This window comes from Trachypithecus francoisi, unplaced genomic scaffold (assembly GCF_009764315.1).
Source record: "Trachypithecus francoisi isolate TF-2019V2 unplaced genomic scaffold, Tfra_2.0 Lachesis_group1, whole genome shotgun sequence".
Lineage (NCBI taxonomy): Eukaryota > Metazoa > Chordata > Mammalia > Primates > Cercopithecidae > Trachypithecus > Trachypithecus francoisi.
Window position 1 is genome coordinate 104,579,260 of NW_022681454.1, and position 17,294 is coordinate 104,596,553.

The following is a 17,294-nucleotide window of genomic DNA, read 5'->3' on the forward strand; positions in this document are numbered from 1 at the left end:
ATATAAGTATGTTTGTTAACTAGATAAAATGTAAAGATAAATCAACATCAGCTGCACAGTAAACAAATGTCATTGCCTGCAAGTGGGACTAATACAAATAGTTTCACATAAACATAATTAGTATATGCTCCTGATTTTAATCCTACACCCTTGTACAGAAACAGCCTTCTCAGAAACGGCAGAGTCAAACCAGAGTCTAACTCTACAAAGTAAAATATTATCTGTCTCTAAGATGTCCCCCAGCTACCCATAAGGTACACCATTAGACAACGTCATCAAAGCACTGTCAGAAACCAACCTGTTGGAGGAAAAACAACATTAGAATAGCAGAAGCCCAGGAATGGAAGCCTGATGCTGCCACATCTCTGAGCTGTGGAATGCTATCCGAGGTGAGACATTCTTAAAGTGAAATGGACACGGTGTGTTTTTAAATTAATACAATGATGTAAACCATTCTCTTTGTTTACTGCCATACAGTTCACTAAAGGGGAAGAAACACATTTTGCCAGTAAACCTCTTCAGATTTTTCAATCTGGAAATCAGAAAGAAAGCTACATGGAACCAGACAGCATTTTGAGGATGGCAGAAAAAAGGTAGAAGAGCCCCAGAGCACTAGTTGCTGCCAGGGGCATGTGTCAGGGAGGAGAGCCGGCTGAGTTTGGGTGGGGGAAGTGAAGATCTCCTCAGCTGCGTTATAGGGGAGAAGGGAACACCTACTGAACGACTGTCTTTTGACAAGTCCTGAAACAAACCCACACACAAAGAAATTGTTGTGGGGGTGGGTGGGAAACGGGGACCAAAGTTAGGGAGTACCCACCCTGCCACAAGCCCACTGCCTGTAGTCAGGCTCACCTAAAACATCCTGTTTTTGCCACAGATCACAGCACCCTAAACCCAAGTCTGCATCTAGTGCTGTCAAAATACCAAAACATACAACATCTACAAATCTGTTCTTCGAAGAATTCAACAGGACTTCCCTGGCACTCTTTCAAATGGGAGGATGGGCAAATACAAAACAACAGTAATGTGTTGGGAGGGTGGGACCATGGATAAACTGCAGGTATGCATGTTAAAAGAAAAGTAAGAGAGGTAGGGAGGATGAAGCACTATGCAGCTATTTCTACTACTCAGCTACCCACTGTCACAACTGCTTAGAATAATCATTTTGAATAAAAGAAAAGATGGATCCAATTGAAAGCTGCTTTGTTCTGCTTTCAGCTGTAAAAGATTTAGTTCTACCTAAACTCATTTAAAAAAACACTATATGAAGACAGAATAAAAAACAAACACACATAAGTTTAAAGCAATACGGAGTTTTTTTAAGGCAAGTATGCTAGTGAAAAATCAGGAAGTTACAATTACTCAAAAATTTTCAGCTATTTATTAGCACTTACCAAAAGCTATTCTTTTCATTGCAGAAAATCAGCATATTTAAGTCAGTAGTTACAGTCATACTCTGTGACTCTGTAATAGGCCAGTTATTTAGCATTTAAGCAAACAAACACAAAGGAAAAGTGTCCTTCAGAGATTTCTCTCTTATTTATTATTAACCCACTTGGTAAGCAAACTAATTTAAAAAGTATTATCAGAGTCAAGTAAAGGAATCTGTAACAATAAGCCAGGGAGGAGGACCAAGCTTGGCCTGAACGATAAAGAGTTTGTAAAAGCACTTTGTATGCAAAGAATCATATATGTGATGATGATGACCATCATCATCATAGTCAAAACAGCAGGATGATAAGAAATGTCAACTAGGCCCTTCCAGAAAGTGGTATTGCAGAAACAACACAGAAGCATCTTCTGTTAACAAGAAAAGGTCAAAATGAGGAAAACAGCAAAGCCTCAGTGGTGAAAAGGTAAGTAGTTTGGGGAAACAGCCCAAAGTGATGTGAAAACAAGAGTGTTTTCTAGATGTGGACATAAGTATGGTGCATATGAGCAGACAAACTTTGCGAGCTAAAGATACAGGACTTAATGTCTGAGGAGATAACACGAAATACTGTGAGCAGCAGCCAAAGAGGAAGCAAAACACCTTGCCTTTTGGAAAAGGGTTTAAAGAGAGAGCCTTCGGACTTCCGTCAGGGGCTGTCAGGTTATATCACATTGAAGCACATGTGCAATGTCTGAGAGGACTACCCTTCCTTGTTCTAAATGGAACAGCCGGCTTCTTCTGTGAACAGAAACTCCAGAGACCACTGCCCTGCATTTGCCCAGGACGGAATTATCCCAAGCAGCACTTCTGGGGGTCGGCGAGGGCAGGGAGCTGCTGCCTAAAAGGAAGGGAATGGGACGGGACAGGATGGGACAGGAGGAGACGAGCATCTGAATTGTGCTCCCACTGGCCTGCTGTGGACAACCTAAATCCAGGAGGCTAAATTTAAAGAAGCAATTTATAATCCATTTTAGGTTGTAAGGCTTCAAATAAAGATCTATGTCCGCATATAATTCCATATGCACACCTATACTATCTCTTGGAGAAAGTATCTACTAACAATGCAAGGATCCAAATTTACATATTGGAAATGAGCTATCCAAATAGATCAGATCAATAGACACAACTGAATGAATCTGAGGGCAGGAACAGTAGTAGTAAGTAGGAACAGTGGTGAGACTTGATCAAGAAAAGTTACTCAGATATAATTCGGTTTAATACTGGGAAGCTACCCCCTCTCTCGGTGGCTATGATGAATCCATGTCATTATTCTGCTATGTAACCTTGAGAAAATTTCTATTTAAGTGTTAATTTTAAGATGGTTCACATTATTGGTCTTTCTAAATACAAGTGTGCTAATAACCCAAGAATTGGTAACTCTGAGCTCTACCTCAAAAATAAATAGTAGCTGATGCCACAGAATAGATAATTGCTATCAAAACAGTAGGATGAAGCTGAGTCCTAATCAGACTGGAAGAGGTTAAAGACAGAAATAATAAGATAGTTGTGTAGCTGCTGCTGTAGAAATAGATAAGACTAACCTCTCTCTGCTTCTGGCATTTACAGCATGAGAAAAAAGAAACTGTAATGGAAAATGTTGAAAGATACACTGAAGCTTTTCAAAACATCAGAGCAGTGCAACCCTGAAATTCATTTACTTCAATCCTTGCATTTTACCAATAAGGAAACTGAGGCCCAGGGAGGTTAAGAGGTCTGCCTATAATGTAACATACACACACACACACACACACGCACACACACACACGGCTGTACGACAGGCCCGCAGTCTGAAGGCTGCAGTGCCCCTTCCTCTTTACTGCTTTCTTACCTCTACTGAGGAGCAGTTATGGAAAGCTATTTTTGTACAGACAATTGAGGTCCCTGACAATGACAGAAGGAAAATAAATGGTGGTTTCAATCCCAAGTTAAGCTATAGGCTCACTGCTGTGCTCCCACCCAGGCAAGATTTTGACCGTCAAATATGGTCAAGGTAGCTGTGTAGGAATTGACTTGGAACTCAAACAGTGAAAAGGGCAGGGGGACATGAGCTGGATTCAGCTGACAGGAAAGAGAAACAGTAAGCAAGAAAAAAGGGTCCAGGCCAGGCGCAGTGGCTCACACCTGTAATCCCAGCACTTTGGGAGGCCAAAGTGAGAGGACTGCTTAAACTCAGGAGTTCAAGACCAGCCTGGGCAACATGGTGAAACTCCATCTCTACAAAAAAAACATAAAAGTTAGCTGGCCATGGTGGCACATGCCTATGGTCCCAGCTACTTGAGAGGCTGGGGTGGGAGGACTGCTTGAGCCCAGGAGGTAGAGGCTGCAGCAAGCAGTGATTGCGCCACTGCACTCCAGCCTACGTGACAGAGCAAGACTGTCTCAAAAAAACAGAAGGGTCCAAAGAGCCCTCTGAGTCCACTTCTGAACCACACTAGAGTACAGTACACCCCAGTTAACCCTCATGATAGCCACACACATAAAATCCAACTTGAGAGTTGTGTGCCCTGAGGGCTGTCAGGACAAAGTGGAACAGTATGTGGTGGGAGCCTGGATTCTGGGGCCCAATGAACCTGGGTGTGAATCTTGGCTTTGCTTCTCACTGGCTGTATGCCCTGTGTGTTTTCACATCCCTGTGTCTCAGTTTCCTGTAAGGTAAGGATAACAGGATCTGCTTCAGGAAGTTGTGGAGAGGATTCAATAAGTTAGTATTAGAGTGCCAAGAACAGTGCTGGGCACATCATAAGCACTGTGTAAGTGCTCACAAGTAAAGGGACTGGTCACATTCTATAGCTTCAAGCCCACAAGACGCCAAAGGTGGCAACATGTGACACAGGGTGCCCTCACTCTGAGACATCACTGTACACAATTCACATTCACACATCCTCTTTTCTGTGAAGAGGTTAGCCTTTTCATCTGAAACGCAATTAGGGTTCTTTCTTTGATTTTATTTCTTTTGTTTCTTCTCATTAGAATCAACCCATGTAAAACATTTAGAAAATCTAAACAAAAACAAAACAAAAATTACCTAATACTGCCACCCAGAAAACAACTTAGAGATAAATTTCTTTCTAACCTTTTTTCTCCATTATACCTTCACATATAAATATTTTTTTAAAACCCTGATATTATTTTATAATCTAATTTACTCAACATGTTGTAAATATTTTCCCTTGATTAAATATTTTAACAGAATTTTTAATGGTTGCACGGTTTAACTACAGTGTAATCTACCACTTGTTAGCATCTTTATGACAAGATTTAACCTCCACCTTTCTATTCCCACCGCTTGCACATCCCAAAAGAAAATGAAAGCATAACAAAGCTTTTGATAGCCACCCCCAAATAGGTGTTCTTCAATAACTTTCTTCCCAGCTGGGCTAAGCCACAGTGTTCAGAAAATGGCTCCTAGAAAAGCCTCTCCATTAGGGCTGGAGCTTCTGCAGTACAAGGTTCTGTAAGGGCAGCTCTTGCAGTCGGCTGAGTGTCACCACTCCAGGAATGTCTGACCTTTCCCAGGACTTTGATCAAACGACCTCCTGCTGAGCAGAACTGGCCAGAGAGAAGCTTCGAGGGAAGCGGGGAGGAAGAGCAGGGAGGGGATCAGGGTGGGCGTGAAGGATCCCAGCAATGGGCAGTTCGCCAACCTCTGCAGGGTGACTGGAAAGGTCTGACTGGAAGAATCTTAGAGATCACCTCCCAAGTCCCCATTTTAGAGATAAGAAAACCAAGGCTCAGGAAGATAACAGGACTTAATTAGCACTTGTGAAATACAACTTAATATTAGCAGTGATAACAGCCACAATTACTATTACTAGCATTTGGGGCAGTCATTATGAGCCAAGTATTATGCTAAATAAATGTTCCGTCCCAGTGACAACCCTGTGAGATTGCTATCATTATTTCCATTTTAGGGAGTGGGGAGTGATGAAGCTTCGACTAAATGCGTTGCATAAGATCCCACAGCTAACAAGTAGTAGAGGCAGGAGTCAAATCCAGATCTTTCACCAAAGTCCATGATACTTTCAAGCATACCACAAGAACAAATAATTATTCTTATTTCCATTGCATTGTTTTCTAAAAGATGAGCTTATTAATACTTACTGCTAACTTGGAAGGTGGCAAAGAATTCATGCTTTCATCCCTAGTCATCTTTTTACAAATCTGCATCACTGCATTTGCTAAACAGTGACATAAAAATACTCAACAGATCGATTTGTCAATAGTCAAGTTCCATACATTTTATAGAAAAATGATTTTGTGTGCAAAACTTAGGCTTAATGTGAACTGTCAATTGTCATGCTATAGTTAAACTAACATGGAGGTAAAAGACTGCATAAAACACTACACATCCAATGAATGACATGTGAAAAGACATTACTTCTAAATATCTATGTAAGGCCATCTCAGGTTTAGAAAGGCCTTAGGCCAGGGACTCTTCCAAGTACATAATTACAATGCCTCTCTTACATGATTATCAGGTAGAAGACAGAGATTTCAAATAGTTTGTTTACTTATTTTTTTTAAAGGCTCTTTCTCAGTATGACTCATGTGAACAATTTAAACAAACAGCTGTGGCAGGAGATGGCCACTGCAGCCTGCTCCAGTAGGTAAAATGTACTGAACCTGTGTGGTTAATTAGATCATCTTGACTCATTTTCTTTAATGAGACAGTATAACACACAAACTCCATCAGACCTGTTTTCTGGGTTTTGTTTTACATAATTTGTTGTTATGGTCTAATCTATTCTTGAGCTTCTTTTTGGTTAAAGCAAAAACTTTCTAAGCATTTTTTTTAAACAAAGATTTTTTTGTGTATATTCAACAGCATGCATCCTTGTGAGGGAACTACACTGCACAGCACATGGTTTGTGATCAAATACAGTCAAGCAACTTACACCAAAGAAAAACACATAAAAATAAGAATTTTTTTAAAAACTTTTTTTTTTTCAATTTCCCTGCCTTTCAAGCAGTCAGCTATACAGATTATAACTGTAGAACTGAAAGCTAACTCCCACATACACGATAAAAGTTCAACATCAGGTGATGGAAAATCACATATTGAGGAGAAAAGCAAGTCCTTGCCTTCTAAATCATTTGTCTTTGTTTTCTGTTAAAATGGGGAAATTTTCTATCTTTTGTCCTTTCATTTAGAATAGATAATTTCTATTCCTGATCACCTTTGAAAGCACACACTGAGGTTTTGTTTTCAATGACTAAACCCTAGGGACACAACTAATTCTCATCATAAATTTTCATTCAAGAAATTTCTGAGTCCATATTATATATTGAACCTAATAACAGAGTTCAGATTTATGATGCTCAAAATATCATGTAAAAGTATTATGGTAATGTACAAAATGAAATACTGAGAATCCCCATACTTTTCAAGAAGTCCCACTGTAATGCAAAAAATTAAAATAAAAAACCCTCAATAAAAGGTGTGAAGGTCTTTGCCAATTTCAGGATGTGCCCTGTTTGGGAATATGTTGAATGATCTCGCCCATCACGATAGCCTTCATTACAAAAAGAAACACACATGTATCTGTGCATTTGGTAGCCTCAAGTCTTTCCTAAGAGGCAGCCTAAAAGTCTGACTTAATTTTGAGTGGTTCTCAAACTTCTGGTTTCAGCATCCATTCATAATTACTTAAAAATTACTGAGGACACCCAAGGAGTTTTTGTTTATGTGGACTGTATCTATCAATGTTTACCATATTGGAAACTGAAACTGAGAAAATTAAAAAATATTTATTAATTTGTTTTAAAAAATCTGTTTAAATTGTTACATGTGAACATAAATATTTTTATAGGAAGTTGTACCATTATATGTATATATTTTATATATACGTGTGTGTGTATATGTATATATGTATGTATATATTTAAAGGAAAGGTCTCACTCTGACACCCAGGCTGGTGTGCAGTGGTGTGATCACAGCTCACTGCAGCCTTGAACTCCTGGGCTCAAGGAATCCTCCTGCTTTAACCTCCCAAGAAGCTGGGACTATAATTCTTTTTTTTTTTTTTTTTTTTTTTTTTTTGAGACGGAGTCTCGCTCTGCCGCCCAAGCTGGAGTGCAGTGGCCGGATCTCAGCTCACTGCAAGCTCTGCCTCCTGGGTTTACGCCATTCTCCTGCCTCAGCCTCCCAAGTAGCTGGGGCTACAGGCGCCCGCCACGTTGCCCGGCTAGTTTTTTGAATTTTGTAGTAGAGACGGGGTTTCACCGTGTTAGCCAGGATGGTCTCAATCTCCTGACCTCGTGATCCGCCTGTCTCGGCCTCCCAAAGTGCTGAGATTACAGGCTTGAGCCACCGCACCCGGCCTGGGCCCAGATAATTCTGCAAAGTAAAAACTCAAATCACACTGGTATTTGAGACAACCATAGCACTTTGCCACATTGTAAAAGTGCTTTATATGTACTTCTCATCTCATCACTAGAATATTAAAAAGACACATGTGCTTAAGGGCCTATGTTTAAGAAATTAGTAACTTCTATTGCTTTATTAAGTGACACTAGCATTTTTTTAACTGAGAGTCCACGGTGATGAATATAGTAACTAAAGAACTTCTACTACAGTTGGTGCCACTGTCATGATTTGTGCCAAGTGACCAGCAGTTTTCCCACTATTGTTTTCGTACAAGTGCAGATGTCTACACAGTGAAAATGGCAAAAAGTGATAGTATTATCGTGAAGAGTTTTGATCTCATGGACCCCCTAAAAAGGTCTCAGGGACCCCAGAGGTACAGAGACTACACTCTGAGAATCTACCTGCTAAACCAAAGCTGCTGCTACTGATATACTGAACAAAAGGAGCTGAATATTCTTACTTGCTAGACCAGGTATTGCCAATAACTTGGATAACATTTTCTGGCCAAGATCATAAAAAACTCACACCTAACATTGTCATGAGCACTCCCAAAAATACAGGGGCCAAAGGACTGCTAGCAGCAAAGGCCACTAGTCCCGGCCTGCACTATGCTACAATCATTCTTCGTGCCTCATTCATTCTCTTTGATCCACCACATTTTTACTGCACCTTTTAGTCTCTATTTGCTGGTATAACTACTTAATGCCATAACTTTCCTCTAAGTACCTGTTGGCTGTACATCACTGGTTTTGATATGTAAACTTTTTATTACCATTCAGTCCTGAAATCTTTTCTTTGACCTTTGAAGAGTTTTCCTTATTGATAAAAGAGGGTTTTTCTAGTTGTTTCCTTCTAAATGGTTTTCTGAGCAGAGAATATGGTCTGTGTCACAACTAATCCTTTGAAGTTTTTTAACATTCTACTCATGGCCCAATATTTTATATTCTAGAGTTGTTGGATATGGCAGCTCATAAAACCCATTTGATCAAGCTTAACGGTTGTTCAAATCTTTTATAGCCTATTTACTTTTTGAAGGTGGTAGGGGGCTCCTGTTGATTTACTAACTACTGATAGAGATAAGCTGAAATCTCTTACTGGAAGGTAGATTTGTCTTTGTGGTTCTGGTCCATTTTTCCTTTATTGATCTTAAAGTTACATTATTATATGCATAATGATTCAGAATTATGTCTTCCTTTATCTGTTATTACCATAGTTCCATCAGCTTATTCTGGGATGATCATAGCATATTTTTTTCATACCTTTCATAATTTTCCTTTTGGTCTCTACAATTCTGCATCACTTCTTCAGATCTCTCGTTTCATTAATCTAGTCAGATCTAATCTGCTGTTACCATCCATTCATTTTTGTTTTTGAGACAGAGTCTCATTTTGTCACCCAGGCTGGAGTGCAGTGATTCACTGCAGCCTCGACCTCCTGGACTCAAGTGATCCTTCTACCTCAACCACTTGAGTAGCTGGGACTACAAGCGTGCACCACCATGCCCAGCTAATTTATTTTTATTTTTATTGTTTGTAGAGATGGTGTCTCACTATGTTACACAGGCTGGTCTCAAACTCCTGGACTCAAGCAATCCTCTGACCTTGGACTCCTAAAGTGCTGAGAATAAAGGTGTGAGCCACCATGCCCAGCCAATAATTCTGTTTTCTAAAGTTGCATTGCCCAGTGTAATAGTCATCAGCTATGTAGCTATTTAACTTAAGTAAAAGTAAAAATTCAGTTTCTCAGTTACACTAATGAAGTGCTCCATAGTCACATGCATGCAGTAACTACCATGTTGGATAATACTTATGACAACACAGATTTAAAGATTTTTGTCTGACTCAATTGCATATGTTGACTTTGGCTCATGGGGCCATGTTTCCTGTGTGTTGTGATTTTCTATTCTTTTTTCTTTTTCTTTACTGTAAGTGTCCATTTCTTACAAGTTTAGCTGCAGAAATTACTTGAGGCCTATATAGTATCTGCTTCCAGAATGAATCTGTCTTCACTTCTGCCATATGCTGCGGAGCATTACCAAACCAGGTCTCTGTTGAGGAAATTCTCAGCTAGGGGTCCTTCGGTCTCCCTTGATAATATGAACTAAGACGGTAAATCTGCATCAAAACCACCCGCCGTTGTAATTCTCAGGACAGTGTTTTTCCTCTTCTAGTCAGTGACAGTACTTGAGACAAGAAATTTTCACTGCAGTTCCCTGGGAAGGTAGGTTTATTTCTAGTTTGCCTTTACACTAAAGATATAGCCTTTGGGACCCCAGTTTTCTGCTAGTGTTAGTTGTTTTTTTTTTAACCTATTAGTCTACTTTTTGTCCAGTGTACCCTACAAGATAGATAGAATCTGAAGCTTGGTTCACCACATTCTACAACAGCCAGCTTTAGTGGTCCATTTACTGCTTTCTGAGTACTCTTAACTTTCATTCAGCTCATGGATGCATTCAAAATGTATATTTTGGGGGAAAAACTTCACAGATTGGATATGTGTATGTATGTCTGTGAGTATATATTATGTATATGTGATATTTGTGTGTGTGTGCACGTGTAAGTAAAATATGTCGCCATATTTTTAGTGTACTTCAGCAGATGTTGGTCAGGGTATCACATCTACCATAATGCCAGAACATCAATTTTTAAGATGCCTAACATCAGCTTTAAATCTAAAATTAACAATCTATAATCTGATATCAAAAACTTTTCTGGGCCAGGTACAGTGGCTCATGCCTGTAAATCCCAGCAATTTGGGAGGCTGAGACAGGAGGATCACTTGAGGCCAAGAGTTCAAGACCAGCTTGGACAATATAGAGAAACCCCCATCTCTACAAAAAAATAAAAACTAAAAATAGCCATGTGTGATGGCATGCCCCTGTAGCCCTTGCTACTCCAGAGGCTGATGTGGGAGGATCGCTTGAGCCCGGGAGGTTGAGGCTTCAGTGAGCTATGATTGCACTCTAGCCTGTGGAACAGAGAGAGACTCTACCTTAAAAAATTAAAAACAAAAATCTTTTCTCTTAGCAAGATTGTATGGTATTATTATTCTAATTTACATGAGATAACTGATATTTTGGTCCATATGTGTTAGATGAAACTCACAAAGCCAGATATTTTTTCAGTTTCCAAAATATTCACATATACGAAAATACAGAATGCACACTGTTTATTATGTAACACTCCCAGCAAAGTGTGGGGAGTATATACTCCTTAAACAGATACATGAAGTTTTTTTTGTTTTTTTTTTGAGATGGAATCTTGCTCTGTCCCCCAGCCCCAGGCTGGAGCGCAATGGTGCAGTCTAGGCTCACTGCAACCTCAACCTCCCGGGTTCAAGTGATTCTCCTGCCTCAGCCTCCCAAGTAGCTGGAACTACAGGTGCACACCACTACAACCGGCTAATTTTTGTATTTTTAATAGAGACAGGGTTTCACCATGTTGGCCAGGCCGGTCTCAAAACCCTGACCTTGTGATCCACCTGCCTTGGCCTCCCAAAGTGCTGGGATTACAGGTGTGAATCACTGCGCCCGGCACATGAACACCACTTTAGCGAAACATCCAAGTAGGAAAGACAAGGCTATCAAAAGTCTTAATATCGGTCAGTTTGGGCCACCACATAAAAGTTAATGAAAACACTAAGATTTCAGAACTTTGCGGATTTCCACATTCTTTTGTCGTCAATTTGTCCAAAGGTCAACTTGGACCTAGGACTAAAACAGATTTTCTAACACTCCTTTCTAGGTATCACTAGATTTATTCCATACACTTGAATGGGGCAGAGCTGGTACCAACCTGTGGGAGTCATTATTCTTGACTGGTTATATCTGAAATGACTTCTCTACTAAAAGGCTAATCATATAGAATTTAGCTCCTCCTGACTTAGAATTCTAACATACTAACATATTTTCCCATGATAGGCCAGTAATTATGTCTCTGAACTAATTCACTGTACTGGTATTCACTACATTCATCAATTCAATATAATTTAGTCATTGGTGTGCCTTTATTTATTTATTTATTTATTATTTATTTATTTATTTATTTATTTATTTATTTTTGAGGCAGAGTCTCCCTCTATCACCCAGGCTGGAGTGCAGTGGCACAATCTCAGCTCACTGCAACCTCTGCCTCCCAGGTTCAAGCAATTTTCCTGCCTCAGCATCCCGAGTAGCTGGGATGATAGGCACCCACCACCACGCCTGGTTAATTTTGTATTTTTAGTAGAGATGGGGTTTTGCCATGTTGACCAGGCTCGTCTCGAACCCCCGACCTCAGGTGATCCGCCTACCTCAGCCTCCCAAAGAGCTGGGACTACAGGCATGAGCCACCATGCCCGGCCGTACCAATATTATTTACAGTGGTATGACTCGAACTCTTTTAAATATATCCTTCCACATGCTATCATTTTCCAGTTTCCCACTATTACAGGTAAAATATTTAGTGTTTGAGAATTTACTGAATAAATTAATGAAAATTTATTAAAGTTCAGCAGATATGTACATATTACTGATAGTTTTTATGATATTACAGAAATTTGTACAACTTTAAGTTCTTCCAGAAAAATCACTTGCTTGGTACATAACACACCTTGGGATTTTTTTTTTTTAGCACATTTTTAACATATTTGGCACATTTTTTTAAACATATTTGGAAAACAGTTTATTAGTCAAATTTTGGAAATAACTGACCCACAACAGTTTAAGTACAGCAATGTGACTGTGCAGTGATTCATCTATAAGGTAATCCTAGGTGTATTATGGATCCTAAAAAGGTTGTTTTACTTAAAACTCTAAGTTCAAAAAGTTACTAATCATAACAGTGTTAATATCAATCAGATTTTTCACCACCAAAATTCACAACACTAACTGTAACCTGCCAATTACAATGTTTAAGTACTTAGATGTACATGGAACAACTTTACTGGAATACGGAATTTTTTACTGTTGTTGTTTATTTCAGGAAATAGTCCTATTCCTGACTCTAGTGGTCATAATTATGTTCTGAAACTCTCTTCCATTTTCCACTAAGGACTTAAAGCTCCAGTTATAAGTTTCTTCAATTGCAAAATACACATGAATAAGAAGCCAATTCTAGATTTTTGACAGTAATAAAAAAAACAGAGATATCATGGATATTTTTGTAAGTCTTGGGAAGTTATTTTAGTCAGTTTTACCAATCTCTCCACTGAAAATTTTTCATCTAAGTCCCCAACCAGGACTTAAACTGATTATAGAATTTGATCTTCCTGTGTCTTCGGTATGTACATTAGGGTGTGATAGGAATGAAGAAAAAGTGGTTAAAAGAACCAGGACAAAATGTAGTCGGAATAATCATGAATTAGGATAAATTATAACTTAACAGTTTCTCAAAATTCTCATTTCCTGATTTTTTATTCTTTTTTAATAAAAATTAGGTAGAAAATGCAGCCAGGTATGGTGGCTCAGGCCTGTAATCCCAGCACTTTGGGAGGCCAAGGAGGGCGAATCACTCGAGGCCAGGAGTTCGAGACCAGCCTGGCCAACATGGTGAAACCCCATCTCTACTAAAAATACAAAAATTAGCTGGGCATGATGGTGCACGCCTATAGTTTCAGTCACTCAGGAGGCTGAGGCATGAGATTTGTTTGAATCCGGGAAGCAGAGTTTGCAGCCAGCCAAGATCGTGCCACTATAGTCCACCCTGGGTGACAAAGGGAGACTTTCTCTCAGAAAAAAAAAAAAAAAAAAAAAAGAATAGGTGGAAAATGTCATTAATTTACTCTATTATTTACTGATACGTGTGTGTGTGTACAGCTCTATTTCAGGGGCTAGTCATACAAACATGGTCTCTGTCCTTAAGAATCTGTATGTAGTCTAATGAGGGGGATGAGATGTAAATGAACAACTTTCGATACAATGTGGAAAATGCTGTATGTGAGACATGGATAAAATACTACAGGGGTAATTATACAGCCAATGAGGGGCTAGAAGAATGCTTCTCAGAAGGCATAGGACATAGGAGACATAGGAGCTAGGCTGAAAATAGGAGTTTTTCACGTGTGCTGGGGGCTCATTTTGACAGAAAGAACAGTGTAGGTGAAGGCCCAGAGGCCAAGAACAGTATGCTAAAACTAGGGAGAGGCTCAGTGATCAGACGTGGGACTTCTCATTTGACGAGTTAATTCTTTGGGTTATTTTTCGGGAAGTTTCCTCATGTCATGTCAAAATCCTTTAATCTAGGGGACTGTTAAAGGAATAAAAATATCCACAAATTACTTATGTCATTTATAAAGTTGTGTATCTACGGAAATGTTTACCACCTGAATGCTGCTATATATATCACTGAAGCTGAATCTCATGTGACTCTCCAGGGATAGGCTAAAGAGAGAACTGGAGAAAGAAGTGGCAAGAAAGAAGTAAACCCAGGGATTCACTGCTGACAAATTACGTACAATGACTATCGTGTTGTCATAAATGTTATGTTCTCTCTCCTTCTCCTTGAAAACCACCTCAATGGGACTACTGGTAGTATCCTGAACAGGTTTTACAGCTAATGTCACTTACTTTGGCAGAGTATCTAGCCATTTCTCACTTATTTAAGCAGAAAATAAATTATCGTGACTGTAGGAAACCAAAGATTTTAGGAATATAAATAGTAGGAAAATTGCAGTCAACAGAACTTAGAGATGCAATAGTGGGGTATGTAACTTGTACAAGACAAAAAGTCTGGATTATGGGAAACAGAAATTTAAGATCTGAAGTGTCTGGGACTAGGCAAAGAGAACGAGGTCATGGACTGGGTGTTTGTCCTTGTGTCCCTTTTTCTGGAGTTTCCACATGGTCCTGAATCTTCTCTGTAGGGTCTGACCTGACCATTTCAGCCCTACGGGCTCTACTTCCTTAACTCTCCAACCACTGGAGGTTTGCTTAGGTGTTATATCTTATTTGTGTTTATAAATGTGTATATATGTAATTATGATTATTGGAAAAAATTAGCAAATGAGTTATGTACCATTCTCAGGAGAGAATGGCAGACTCTCAAAATAAATACACATGCAAACTCTATTATAAAACTTGAGAGTATTCACCTATTTGGGAGGGAGCAGAGTTCTCACCAGGGAAATTTTACCAGTGGTAGCAGAGTCCAGCAATCAAGTCAGAACGTTCACAAGAATCTTCAGTCCTGCCCTCTAAACACCAGTTATGGATTCAAGAAAAACAACAAAAAGATGAACAAAGTGGAACAAGAACTCCTAAATGTCAATTATTACAATATAAACAAAATTATTTATCATTAAAAAAACTTCATAAAAGCTTGGCAAGGTATCAGTAAGTCATTGGCAGGAAAACAAGGTGGGATTAAAATTCTCCAGGGAAAAAAACAGACTGAGGAAGGACTTTTTTTTTTTTTTCCTATGATAAACTGATGACTGAAGTTATGATTTAGACTTTCTTTTGCCCTTTGGAAAGACATTACTTATTTTAAGGCTGATTCTAAAGGAGTTCTTTTCTAAAATGTAAAATATGTTCATTTGAGCTAGCAAATAAATAAAGATACAGAAGCCATACTTATTGAAAAGATAATCAGTATGAACCTATTGATTATTATAATCTTGATCGGGTAAGACTAAGAAACGTACACAATATCTATGTATATGGGCAGGACTAGAAAAAATTGTAAATCATGAGAAGAGTTCTCTATCAGGGCAGTACAGTTAAATATATTTCCTTTGTTGTTGGTTTAATAGAGATTAAAAGACAAAGAAGAGAGAAGAAATCCATAAAAGTGTCCATTATAAGTGATTGTCTGTAGCAATCAAATAAATATTATTACAGATGAAAGAATATTTCCCAAATTATAGGCTAACATTTTTACTTTAAAAAATAATGCCAGGAAAAATCCTGGAGAGGGTCCACTGGGCACCAGCTTCATCACTCCCTCCTTTCCCACCACTCAAAGCCGAATCAGGACATCCCTTCTGCGTCTATTCTTCCTCAAAGTCCTCACCTTACTGAATCTGCTGCTTCTACGGGAATACAGAGCAGAAAGTTCCTTTGAACACCTCTGCAGGATTGGGGCCACTTCAAAGTCCTTCTGAGTATATGGAGCTCTAGTCAACTCCACATTGTTTCTACTATAAAATGTAGATTAGTCAACCAGATCACTAGAAGGAGGTCAAAAAACACAAACCCTTTCCATTCCCAAGAACCAGTGGCCAATTAGAATGCTTTCTTTACCTCTAGCATTCCAAGAGTATGGGAATTCCAAAGCAAATTATAATTTTAGGAAGAAAAAATATCACTGAATCATAGTTTCTCTAAGCCTCAGGGTCATAATTTTTCCTGTAATAGTTAGAAACTCAAACCATGTATGGATTGCATAAATTTTGAATGCTTTGTTCTATAAAAACATGGTGCTTCATGAATAATGGAGAAGCAAAGGAGAGAGGGAACAATCCAAATAAAACAACACTTTTCTGGATTCTGAGAAAGTTCCAGATAGAGAACAAAAACCTTGCCAGGATGTTCCACTTCATAAACAACAAAACTAAGGTTGTTCTACTCGTTCTCTATAAGTCTTTTCAACAACAAAATATTCCCCATTAATAACAAGGTCATACCTTGGCATTCTAATTGTTGAATAAAGTTAGAAATATGCTTAGTTTATGTTAGTAAAAGCTGGCTGCAAATCCTAGGCACAAAAAATGTGATACAAATTTGGGTACTTAGTAGGGTATAATCACATTGTGATTACACACAGGAATCACACTGTGTATGCTTTGAACAATTTTCTTAGTGTTTCTCAAGTACCAATAACAAATGGTATCTATTTAGGAAAGAAACATGGTCCTCTTAAGCTGTGTTATGAGTAAAGATACTATTTACAGGGTGAATGACAACCAAGGTATTCAATAGTGATCCCATTTTTCATTTATTTTCTTCCATAAGATCAATTCCAATAATCATCTAGAGGAAAATACTAGTTCATATACTTCCCTTTGAGTCTTAGGGTGAGCTAAAATAGCCCTTCAAATTGCTCCCTTCATACAAGGACATTCAGAGCAGCAACTGGAATTAAGGTTAAAAAAAGAGGAGGACGATGATAACATTAGTGACCAGAACCAGTTATTAAGACTGCTTATATGATTCTCCTTAAATGAGACCATTAAGAGTTTGACAGATAACTATCTACCTGGATAATTTTGATGAGATCCTTAAAGGCACAAGAATGCTCTCTTATGTTACTTGCCAGTCCTATGATGCTGCATTATCAGTCTAAGATCATATTATTAACTATTTACGGCTCATCAAAAGACTTTCCAGGCCGGGTGTGGTGGCTCATGCCTGTAATCCTAGCACTTTGTGAGGCTGAGGCAGGCAAATCACTTGAGGTCAGGAGTTCAAGACCAGCCTGGTCAATATGGTGAAACTCCATCTCTACTAAAAATACCAAAAAAAAAAAAAAAAAAAAAAAAAATTCGCAAGGTGTGGTGGTATGCACCTGTAATCCTACG

The 17,294-nt window shown here is 38.8% G+C and overlaps 1 protein-coding gene across 4 annotated transcripts in view; it reads right to left on the bottom strand.

Moving 5' to 3' along the window:
• The window catches only part of LEF1 (lymphoid enhancer binding factor 1), a 120,582-nt gene that overhangs the window by 65,228 nt on the left and 38,060 nt on the right, over positions 1 to 17,294 (bottom strand). The window lies entirely within an intron of this gene.